The following is a 12,392-nucleotide window of genomic DNA, read 5'->3' as shown; positions in this document are numbered from 1 at the left end:
GTGGAACGATGGTGTGAGAATAAATGGATTTATCATCACATTAGCTACCCCAGATTTTACACTGCCCATGGCTTCATCCTCCCCTTTTCTCTGCAGCTCCCCCCTGCCATGCTGTAGCCTAATGCCCTCTTTTCTCATCACCAGGGTGGAGAGATTCAGTGCCCAGCTCTGCCGTATTGCCTTGGAGATGCCTTCTTTTGGCTTTTGTGCCTTATTCCATGGGGAGCCTCTCAGCAGAGTGGGTTTAACTGGGTAAGTCTGTTTGGCTGTCACTGTTATTAATGTGCCCAAACTTGGATAATTTCATTTCTGAACAAACAGGTTTGTTTTCCAGACCTTTTCCCTCTTGAGACCACAATGATGCAAATGCTAACAGAGCTCTGTGCATTTATGCATATACGTGTCCCAGAGCCTAGAAGCACAATTTCCCATCAACATTCCCAAGCCGGGAACAAAAGCAGGTTTTCACATTAAAAGCACCTTTTTGTGTTTGCGAGAAAGCTCTGTGTGAGATGGCTGTGCTCAGGCAAGTGTACTTCATTAGGTAATTCTGCTCTCAACTGTGTGCTCACAAATCATTCCCATTTAACCTCAGAGAAGGATGTGCATGTGTGAAGTCAATGAGCTCTTGCAACCCTGGGAGTCATCCTTTTGGAAACTGTTACCAACTACAATAATAATAATATTTTTAAAGCTGCTTCCTGAGGGGTTAACAGCTAAAGGCCACTGGAGATCCCTGCTCCAGTTCCCAGCATATCATGGTTAAAGCAGTACAGTAGTGTCCAGCCCATGCAGAGATGTGTGCCAGCCACAGCACCCAGGGCTTTTAAGGGTGTCAGGGGCTGAGAGGCACCACAGGTACCAGGGCAGGTGAGTTTGTACTCAGAACAGCGCAACAATGAACAGCAGCAGGGTCCTTGCTCCTCCTCTCTTCGCCAGGGGTGATTCTCTGAACTTCCCTCCCAGCCTGGTGTTCCATGGAGCTAGGCTGGGCTAAGGAATCATAGCAAACAGCAGTGAGCTTCCAGACCAGGGAGAAAGGCAGCAGGTGGGAGGTGTGTACAGAACATGGCTCTGGCTGCTGGCACTGGAACCAGGGTCACTGCTGCCTGGTGGCTGCCAGTGCCAGAGCCACTGCTGCTGTCTTTGTGTTCTGGTGGCACTGGAGACCCATTTTCAGTGCCAGTCATTTGCTTTGGTCTGTTTAAAAGATGCCTGAAGACTCAAGAACACCCAATTCCAGTGACTTTTAAAAACTGTAGGTATCTTTAGCCTGCTGAAAATAACTTCATACTTTCAAAATTCAGAGTTACTATCTCCACACAGAACAAAAAGCATAAGAGCTTAAAAAGTCCAACCGCATATTCCTCATCTTGTCCTGTGGGAGTTGTTCTTGATCATGCAAGACCCCACACATAATTCCTATGGATGCTTGTATCTGACAGTCTCTTTTGTAATGTGGCTGCTGTTAAAAATCTCCTCTTTTTAATAATGACCTGCTTTTATTCAGAAATAGTTGGGCTGCAGCAACCCAATCTATTTTAGATAACAAAGACTGTGCTTTTTAAAGCTGAACTGTTTGAATGCTTTTTAAGCTCTTCTTTTTAAATGAGAAATCTGATATTCTCCAACACTTCAGGTTGTACATTTGCTGTAATCATCCACATGCTGCTGATGTGCTGGGGTTTTTGACTTTTTTAATAAACTGTTTTCCAAATAAATTCCCCATGGGCACAAGGGTATCAACAGTAGTGCTAAACATCTGCTGTTTCTCTGTAGACTGCACCATGTGGAACCTGGAGTATCTGGTTCAGTGCTGTGCCTGTCTCCCAGTTATCCTCAAAACATCAGCTTTTCTTGGAGAACATTTGGTAAAAGCTCCCTTCATTGCTTTAAGCCAATTCCCATGAGGATATTACTGCTTCAGATCAATGTGAAATTATTCAGATTAGAGAAAAACAAAGTTGTCAACATTTGTGTACAGACCAAAACACTGCATTGCAATTATAAGTGTGGGACAAGGCAAATTCCAACAGCATGGAGTACATTGTCATTCTAATTTTTCCCCCAGCATTTCCAGCTTTAATAGAGTATTCTCTGGTCCAGAAGAGTAATTTCTTCTGTAAGAAAAATCATTAATGTTACTGAATTCAGTCCCCAGTTCTGTCTTACCTCAGCAGATGAGTGCTTGTCATGGAAGTACAAATCACAGCCGACACAATGGGATTTTTGTTCCCATTTCAACAGCTATATGTCAATATGGTGTGGTAAAAAAAAGGTGACAGCACAGGCTTTCTAATGATAAGGATATAAGGACTTATATTTAGGGAAAAAAATCGAGCCCAACAACTACATTTTGACTCATGTTTGCAAGTTTATAGAAAACATATCTGCTGTAAATTATAAACCAAACAGCCAGAGTTATGTGCAGCAGCAGGACATTTCAAAATCTTCTGAGGCTCCCTGAATTGCAAATTCTCTGCAGTTGCATTGTCTTCTGATTCAATTGCACAGATTAATGTGATCCATTCCTCTTATGTGCATCAGTTTTACTGTACTATATGTATGTCATGAGCATGGTTTGTGGTTGAAAAGGGGATTGTACTGCCACAGGATGAGAGTGAAAAAGCATAATTGAGAGACAAGTCATGAACATCCTTTATGATGGCCTAACAGCCATGCTAAGAGTCTCCCTTCACATTTATGTGTAAAGGGCACTTTAGAAGCAGTGTCTCACAAAATAAATTTAATTTTGACATTAGGATGCTGTTATAACATGCACAGCCTGTAGATGACATGAAGTGGTTGTTTGCCATATGTCTCAACTGAGAGAACAAACACAGCCTTGACTGGGAGGAAACATCAAAAACCAGGGCTTTTAGTGCTGGGCTGACTTTTGTACCCAGAGGAACAACATTTTTCCATCTAAGAGCTTTTCACCTTTGTTTGCAGTATGTTATTAATACATAAATGGTGACAAGAGGTTTTCACCCAGATTATACATGTGCAGAAATCCATACATGAAGCTGGAACTTCTGTCTCCTGCAAATGTGGCCAGGAAAGGGAGAGAACCTGTGCACAAATGAACCTCACACCTGCATTGAAGAAAGGCACCTTCTACCTGTCCTTCCACCCATCTGTTCCTCACCCAAGGAGTCCTTTTTGTGCTGCTTTCAGTGCCTGTGGAAACAGAAAAACTAAAGAAAGATTAATGACTTCCATGTGAAATTTCCTTCCAGGGAACTAACTGCAAGTTGCAGCGGTTATTAATACCAGTATCTCAAGTCTAATCAGGGAAAATTAGGAACAAACATTTACTTTGCATTCTCCAATTTGTATTTGGGCTAGAAAACAAGAACTCTTTTTCTCTTTTTGGTACTGACTTTCATTTTCTTGATGTTGTTGTTTGTTTAAAGAAAATAATGGGAAAAGGAAATCCATCTGGGGAAAGAGAAAAGGTCTCTTGTCACCTGGGATATGGAGAATGAAAGGTGAAGTGCAGGGTGAGAAATGGGCAGAGGGAGCTCCCCTGCCTGAGATGGAGCCTCTGCAGGGTGTGAGTGGGGTGTGGGCTGTTGCTTTCTCAGCTCTGGGGCTGGGAGCTCCCCTTGTGGGCAGAGCTTCACCCCGACTGTTCCTGCTTCTGGTGTTCAGTGCCAGATGGGCCAGTCTGTTCCATTTCCTGCACTGGTGGGGGAATTCTCTTTGCTTGAATCAGGCCTTTTGACAGTTATTGTAAAACTGGGAGAAACTCAGTACAAAGTTTTGAAGTTATCCATTTCCCCATCCAAAGTGGTTTTGGGCAGCAGGGTTCAGTGCTTTCATTCAAGCAGCAGTTTTATGTTACAGGTGGAAAACAAAATGGTGGAAGTACAATTTCCTGCAGGATTCTGCTGAACTTTGAACATGACTGAGAGGACAAATTGTGATAATGTTATTCTTGCCAAATGTTACTTGCTCCACACCATAAGATGCTGTTTAATGCCAGCAAAAGCTTCCTGTTCTGGTCCAGCACTGATTGACATGCTCTGTCTGAAAGTCAGATGGAGAAAACCTGTGCACATATCCTTCCATGAAATAGTTAACTGCCTTGTAATCAATAATCTGTTCCCTGTTGCTGTCTGTAGAATAGAGATATATTTTAAGTAGAATTCACCTTTAGCTTTTATTTTGCTAATTTTTTATACTTCTATGTTTCATACACCATCCTTATTGACTAAGATCAGCAGTGCAGATATTTAGCAAGCTTCCCTTCCAACAGTGTTTTATTTTTGTTGAGGAGTTTTTAGTTTGCAATCATCAGTCTGTAATTCTGATAAGCTGCGTCAAAGGCTCCCTGTGCCAGATCCCGTCTTTGTGACATTTTTGGAACTCCAGAAATAATAGTGAGGAGTTAAAAATGCAATCCAACAAGACATTGCACCAGGCAGCTACCTAGAGAGACTGCAGGAAGTAATAGCCTTTATCAAACTTGAGAGAAACTAGCAGCTGACTGTGCTTTGCTTAATGCCAGCAGTTATGTGTATTGTTGTGGTGGAACAGCTCTGACAAGGCACTCAGAGGCCCAAACAGCCTCGTTATGTGCAAATCGGACTCTGTTACTGCTGAGGGCTCCGTTGATTTATTAGTGCAGCATTGCCTCACACTTGCTTTATTCTTTGGACATGTTTCCAGAGGGTTTAGTTTCACAGTCTCTTGGGCATCGCATTTTGTTGACTGGCCATCATCTAAACTTGGCCAAGAGCAATCAGATGAGCTTTTCTCCCAAGCTCTGTAAGCCACATCTGTTCTCAATAATTGACAGTGCAGAAATCCTCCCCCAAACTCCTCCTTGGGGCACACTGTATCCTCACTTGCCCTGCACATCCATCCCTTCCTAGGCTCTGCGCAGCAGTCACCTGCCTTGTATGCACTGTTCCAGCAAACTTCCAGGGCTGGGAAGAGGAGATGTGGTTTGGGAGAAAGAGGTGGCATCACCAGCAGCGGGAAAGGAAGGCTGAGTATCAGGGAGCATTTGGCAGGACTTAGAGGATGCACCTCTGACAGCACAGCCCCACGGCAGCTGCCCTGTTCTTCCCGTGCAAGCCAAGGCATTTGGATCCCAGCAGGTCCCATTTTCTATTCAGTGTTTGTGCCACTGCAGAGTTCCTGTCCCTGAACATGACATCAGATGGAACTGAGTGATCCAATCCCATTTTCTGTTTTGTACCAGCTTGAGAATCAACCTAAGGAGAAGGGGGTGGGTTACAGGAGAGCAGACAAGGCCCTGGCTCTGTGTGAGCACTGCCCAGCAACACTGAAAACATCCCCAAATTTTCAGCGCTGTTTCCAGCACAAATCCAAACCACAGCCCCATACCATCTGCTGGGGAAGACAGGGGAGCTGCCCCAGCCCAAAGCAGCACACTGAGGTGTTTGCATTGTCTTCTGCTGCTTTTATTAATGGATTTTTATGTGAGAGTGGGATGGCTGAAAAGCAGCTGCTGCAGTGGCTACGTGCATTTGGAAAACTCTTCTTGCAATGTGTGGTGTGACCCGTGTGCTACTGTGTGTCCAAATGGATTTAGTGTATCCTAGAGGAACAAAAGGACAAAGAAGATGGGATTGCTAAGGGAGACATTAGATTTCATTTCACACTGGTAATAGTTTAGAGATGTGTGCTGAGCAAAATGGGATTCAATTCTGGGGCACTTTTCTTTTTTATTGCTGCTAAGTGATGTCAGCATCCAGTCTAAAGTGATATTGAGAGTGTTCCATGGAACGGGGATGGAATCAGGGAGCGCTGGAGGCTCAGAGGAGGCCACACATCTCTGGCTGACTGGAGGGAGCCTTTGGGAGCCATCCCAGCTGCCCTCAGCAGGTGTTATTTACCCTGGAGGTGCTGGTGAGCACCTTGCAGTGTGAGGTCCTGCTGGGGTTAGAGAGTGACCTGCCAGATGGCATTTGGACATCAATTGATGCCACGTGGTTGTGGCTTTGGCCGTGAACTTCCCGCTCTCAGGAGCATTTATGGCTAAAAGTGATTGCCCAGCTGGTGCTGCCTGACAGACAAATCATAACTGGGAAATGCTTTAAGCCCTGTAACCTTTCAATTTGTGGCTTTTGGAAGCCAGTGAGGATTGCTACACAAACAGGGAGCCATCCCTGCAGTCCACAAGGTGATGGTCACAAATATTGTGCTTCTCATGAACGTGTGTCCTGCTGCTGATGGACCCACAACCACAGAAGGTGAGTGTTGTCATTTGTTCTGCATAATCCTGCATTGTCATGGTCAGAGTCATTTCTCAGTTTCTTGAGTTTTAACTTAAATGGTCATAATTTGCTTTGTGTAACAATATCCAGTGTAGGATCCTAAATCACATGATGGCAGGAGGAGGAGCCTGAGGGGCACGGGTAGAACTGTTGAGAATCTGTGGTTTGGCTTCTGCAGGTTTTGGGCAAAGAACTGAGGAAGTGTGAAATGAGGGCAATACAGAAAAATACATCAGACAAAGGCAGTGGCTCAGTAGGCACACACATTAGCGAGGGTTTCACAAATCTGTTTTTGTTTTCTGTGTAACAGGGTTACAATAGAAAAACAAGTTTCTATTCTGCAAGAAGAGGCTCAGGAGCTACACTGTATTGTCCTTGCTATGCTTTTGGAATCCTCTGTATTTCTAGGCATCATCTCATTTTCTCTAACAAAACACTGAGTTGCTGTTAAAGTGCTGTGAAATTTTAAAACCGTCCAAACTTGGAGACGATTGTAAATTCTTAAATTCCTTATTTTTCAAGATGCAGAATGCATTTGAGGAATGTGTGTTCCTGGTATTATTATTTTTAATTTTTTCTTGGCAACTGAATTTTCTGCTGCAGAGAATAATGAAGCGAGATGCGTTTGCTGGATCCAAGTTTAGTTTAAGAAATCACAATGGCAATTTACTATGTTTTACCCTTACATGAAGATTTTCACTGTTTACCATAACTGGATTAGATTCTAGTTATGTGCAGAAGTGACTGGAAAATAAACTGGCACCCTGATTTGCATTCATTCTGCACCAGTGGTTCCCCTGTCAGATTGGCTCAGTGTGGAAGATTTGGCCAAGAGCTGGGTTTGTGTATTACCTGTTTCTGCAGGCTAAAGCTTCAAGTGTGTGTTGGCCCAAATCCCTGACATGTATGAGCAGTGACATTCTGTTCCCAGGGAATGGGAATACTGGAATTACAATGCACTCAGCTCTCAGTGTAGGAGAGGGCTGGGGGAAGGTTTGTGCCACACAGGCAGGAGCCCTCGTTTTTAGAGTGTGAAAAGAGTTGCTGTGGGCAAGGTGATCACAGCCTGGGACTTGCAGGCAGCTTCCTGCTCCCATTCCTGCCCTCCAAGGCAGAGGGGTCGGCTTTGGGGATGTGTTATCAGGCAGCAAAAGGGTTTGCTGTTAGTAGCACGTGGGTGTGCTGAAATCTTCCCTTCCAGCTGAGGGTATGTGATTTCAGGGGCCAACGTTAATTTATCTGTCTTCTTACACTGTTTGCTCCTCACCGGTTTTGTATATAGGTGGACAACTGTAACAATGAAATGCTGCTGTGTGCTTATAAAATATGCACTAATACTGAAATGTTCTATGCTAAGAAAATATTGTCTTTCTGTACTTACTTTCCATCCTTATTTTCCCTTATTTTTCCATTGTCATGCAAAACGTCTCTCGTCAGGCTGAATGCCTGGCTCCCATTCTGGGGTGCCTTTTATTCTTTGCTGACTCCTAGGCAGAGCCCAGTCCTGTTCATTACAGGACGTGGATTTTCCTCATGTGCTGAGTTAAGTATTTGTTTCACCAGCCCTTGTTCACTCTGGTGTCAGACACATTGTTAGTAGAGAATGTAAGTCACCTTTTACTCTGCTGTTCACTATGGCCATCCCTGAGCTGTTGCAGTCAAACCCCATCTCCTGATGTACAGGCCAACACTAAAACCTCACCCTCAGATTGGTGTTGATATTATTGCAAATTTGTATTTGTAATTGTGATTGTTCCTCTTTCTGTGGGATAGAGGAAGGGACTCCGAGGTAGATTTAGTTCAAAATGTCTCAGCTTGAGCTAGGCAGATTTGTTAAAACCAGAATGAGTAAAATTGGATATAAGGCTGTGCTATCACAGATGGAAATGTTTGAAGCCTTTACTACAGCAGCTGCCTCACTTTGCATGTTGAGCTTCTTGGATGCACGTTCACAGCCCTAAAGCTTGGCCTCTCTGGACAGAAACAGAGAACTTTGAGCCACATGCTGATGTCCCAGTCCTGATCATCTCCTGGTGCAGTCTGCAGTTGGTAGTGAGCTGTGCAATCTCTGGGAACCTGTGCTGGTGAGACTTGGCAGTAAAATCCATGAGAAATCAGGTGGTGCAAGGGAATTAACAGCCAGCTCTGTCTGTGTCACACTGAGGGCCCAGCCCCTCACTTCTTTCACTAGGGGAAAGTTTCCAAGGCCTCACACCAGGTCTCAGCTCTGTCCTGTGTCCCTGGGTGCTGATGTGCAGCAGTGCCTTGATTTGTGCTGGTGTCACATTGCTCAAGCAAGGTGGCTTTGGTGTGCTCAGTTATGGATTTGGGCTAAAGCTGCTTCTGTCAGTGCTCTGAGTGACATGACACAGCTCAGGGCTGATTCCAAATAACAATTTGTCTCCATCCCTACTGAGCTTTCATGGGCACTGGGGACACGGAGGGGCTCATTAAACTCCAGAGGTTGCCCAGGTTTTCACCTGTTCAGGTACATCTGTCTTGTATTCAGTAGAAGGGGTTGAAAAATGCTTAAACTGGTCATTCAGAAAGATCTTCCATCAAGAGAAAAAATACATCTCAGTTTACTTTAAAATTCAGCTTGTTAGAGTGGTTTGCACACAGCCCTGAGCAGCTGCACATCTCCTTACCATGGTGTTTAATTACCATGTGTGCAGCAGTTCTTGGGCCTCTCCATGCAGACACAAAATGGTGTTCATTGTGTAGGGAGTGCACAGGCACTGTGTGATACCATTAGCAGTAAAATGAACATGGCTCAGGACCTGAACAGATTGGTAAAAACTAAACAAAAACCCAACCAAAACTCAAACTGGTAAATACTATGGTAATGATGTTTTGGTACTATCTGATGGCCAAGTGACAGCTTTCAGAGATCCCAAAGGTCTCAGTTGCTGACTGACAGCGACATGTTGGTGCTAATAAGGTAATGATGATGCCAATGGAAGATGAAGTGATGGGGACACACAAAGCCAGGGACATGCAAAAGGACACCCGGAAGGGCTTCCTTAAGTGGTAGGACACTTCAGTGAGTGGAAAAAATGCCTCTCCTTGTTCTCATTTCTGTTCTTTGGGTTTTTTGTGTGTTCTTTAAATATATGGTAATTCTTTTATCCCTTTTGTGTTTTATTTAATCTCACAGTATCAGTGTTGCAGCTGCTTTAAGCAGAGAACATTTCAGTGACCTGTTTCAGAGAGAAAGTGTTTTAAATTTTCTAAGCCTTTCCTATTATAACTTTTCCCATTAAATACCTGACACCCAGAGATAACCTGCACCCACTTTAGTCTGGTATCAGGGCTCTTTGCTTGCTACTGCTCTTATGCAGTAAGCTGTGCTTGAGCAAAATTTTATTTAGTCATGCTGATTCTCCTAAAATTTCCAGTAAAGCAGAATATTGCAATGAAATAAAACTAAAAAATTGCTAATTTCACTATGCTGTGCCTTTACCTGGGGATAACTACCACATTATAACCTCCCTGGCTCGAACCATTGCCAGGAGGTAACAAATGGACCAAATAAAAGCTGTTGCAGAGGTGTGCTCATGGTCTAGAAGTCTGGACTAGGTTTCTCTGGATACAGCACAGTTTGATGTTTCTGTAATTATATTTCAGTCACATGTATAAAATCAATCCTGCAGACTTGAAATTACTTGCTGCTTTTGGTTCATCACGTAGGGGCACATTTTAATTCTCCAGGATGGTTAATAGCTTCATGCATTCATTGTTTGAGTAATTCCTTAAATCCTCAATGCTTACATGAGACACTTTAGTGGCTTATGTTTTCTTTTATTGAAATATGTTGCAGGAAATACCTTGGAGCTACTTCATTAAGTTCCATTGTAAAATGCTGTGTGCTTCAGGAAGAAATGCTCATCCATCTGTAATTGTTGCTCTTAAAGGCAGACCTCAACTCTGTGCTTGAAAACCTGGAGGAAGTCTCTCTCCACTTCATGAGAGATGACAAGAGGTGCTCCTGTGCTGCTGCTGCTGAAGCCAGTGAAAAAGGTTCCCTTCCTCAGGGGTCAGTGCAGTACCAGGATTACAATGAAGTCAGTTAAGGAAATGTTGATTCATTGGCGTTTTCACCTCAGGTTGGGATAATGCTACTCACAGGCTGGGTGAAACAAAAATCCCCTTTTCCCCCAGGAATTAGAATTTTCTTCTTATTATTTTGAGTATACAGAGATGGAAGTGCAGAGTGAAGAGCTGAGATCCAAATGGGACTCCAAGGAGTGTGGAAGCTGTTTGGGAAAAGCTGTTTGAAATGGCCCTGTGGGTTTATGATGAATAGAATTGCTTTCCCTTGTGGTGGTTGGGTTTGACTCCTTTTGCTACAGCTGGTTTAGTGTAATACATTTGATGGTGATGCTGGGTGATGCACCCCAGTGAAAATGGATTGATTTTCTGCAAAGCCCAGTTTTTTTAAATGTCCTTACACTGTTTTTACATACATGCTTGTGACTTAATTGCTGTAAGCTGCTGCACATCCTGCTGATGTAGCTTAAGGAGCCATGTAAAGCTGGTGCAAAGGTTCAAGACGTCCTTCTGGAGTAAAGAAGGAATTAAAGGTTTTTATAAGTTAAATTCCTCAGGATTTATGTCAGCTTGTTGCCTATGCACTGCTGACACCTCACCTAAAGTATCTGTTGAGTTCACATTTAAGGGCCTGTGCCACTAAAGGACTGAGCTCAGTGGGTCACATGGTGCACATTGGGGCATTTAAAGACTTTTCACAGCTGAAGAAAAAACACAAAGAGCAGCTTAATGCCTGTTTAAAAACCGTTAAACCTGCAGAAATTCCTAAAGTACAAAATGGAAAACATCCCTGCTTGGTGTGCACCTAAGGGAGCTGTGTGATGGAACATTTCCAGCCGGGAAGGGAAGGGAGGCAGTGTGAGCAGGGGAGAGCACAGAGGACAGCAGTGATGGTCATTGGGGGAGAGGGGATTACAGCAACTGCTGATGCCCTCTGTGCTTTCTGGTATGTGAATGGAAATGTCTCCATGGATTCTCCCAGACTGTGGCACTCAGAAGCACTGCCCAGTACCTCCCCTTGCACAGAGTTTATCTCAATCCCATTATTTATTTCACTCTTGAAAATAGGCTTTATATGATGCTGCTTAAAGAAATGGAAGAGTGTCATAAAAAGCAGGAGTGGAACAGCAGTGGTTTCCTCTGCTGAAGAAGGAGCTGTGGAACCTGGGCATTGCACAAACCTCCTCAGCAACAGGGGCAGGTAGATCAGGATTTAAAAGGCTGGCAGTGAACACTCCATATCACTACATCTTGTCCTAATTATTTGCTGTAAGACTTTATTTCAGTTCTCAGCTCACAGGATAATAAACAAGGCCTGTGCACCTTGGTGCTCAACTCATCCCTGAGGATTAGGATTTAAACCACATGAAGTTATTTTGTTTGTTTGTATTTTTAATCTGCACTGGGTACTGCTATTGGTACTCAGGTTTGTTTCTTTTCTTTGTGGGTTTGTTTGTTTGCTCTCTAGTGCCTTTAATATCTCCCACTTGATTCATTGTTGAAGCCCTCCCCAGTTCATGAGCACAGCAGCTCCCAGCTCCCAGATGAACTGGGATGAGGTTGCAGAGTCAGCTGGCAGGGGGAGGAGAGGACTCGTGTCTGGCAGCAGCACTTTGGAGTCACTTGGGCTCAAGGTGGGCAGGACCCAGCCTTTGTCACCTGCTTTGTTCTCCTGTCCTCTGCTGCTCCAGGAGAGCCAGTGGGGGCTGGTTGAATGGAGCTATTACTGTCACTGTGTGTTTGTGGGGCTGTTTGCACTTTGTGGGGCAGCTGCAGAGGTTTATGCAGTGATCCTTGGAGCTGTCTTCAGCCAGGAGAAGGTTTCCCACAGGAGGCCGTGCCCAGGTGCTCTGAGCACACTCTGCTTGCCCAGGGTCATGAGGGGGCAAATGTCCCTTTGCTGTCCCACTGGCCACATGCCAAGGCAGGCCAGGCCAGTGCACACACACAGGCACCTCAGGGTGATGTCAAGGATGGAACTGGTTGTGCAGATATTTGGTGGGAAGCAGTCAGTGCTCGGTGCCAAACCCACAGGGATTCAGAGCATGGGCAGGAGGGAAAGGCCTGGTGAAGCAGCAGGAGTGGCTTTGG

At 44.4% G+C, this 12,392-nt stretch overlaps 1 long non-coding RNA gene across 1 annotated transcript in view; it reads left to right on the top strand.

The window, feature by feature from the left end:
* The first annotated feature begins 150 nt into the window (after nucleotides 1-150).
* Nucleotides 151-12,392, top strand: part of LOC139592578 (uncharacterized) — a 40,722-nt gene continuing 28,480 nt past the window's right edge. Inside the window, exon 1 of the long non-coding RNA XR_011680044.1 lies at nucleotides 151-252. This is a non-coding gene — a long non-coding RNA (uncharacterized lncRNA). The remainder of the gene's footprint in view (nucleotides 253-12,392) is intronic.

This window comes from Agelaius tricolor, unplaced genomic scaffold, assembly GCF_023055355.1.
Source record: "Agelaius tricolor isolate 1412-34295 unplaced genomic scaffold, bAgeTri1.0.p SCAF_8, whole genome shotgun sequence".
Classification (NCBI taxonomy): domain Eukaryota; kingdom Metazoa; phylum Chordata; class Aves; order Passeriformes; family Icteridae; genus Agelaius; species Agelaius tricolor.
The sequence above is the reverse complement of the archived record's forward strand: the minus strand, read 5'-3'. Positions and strand labels throughout refer to the sequence as shown.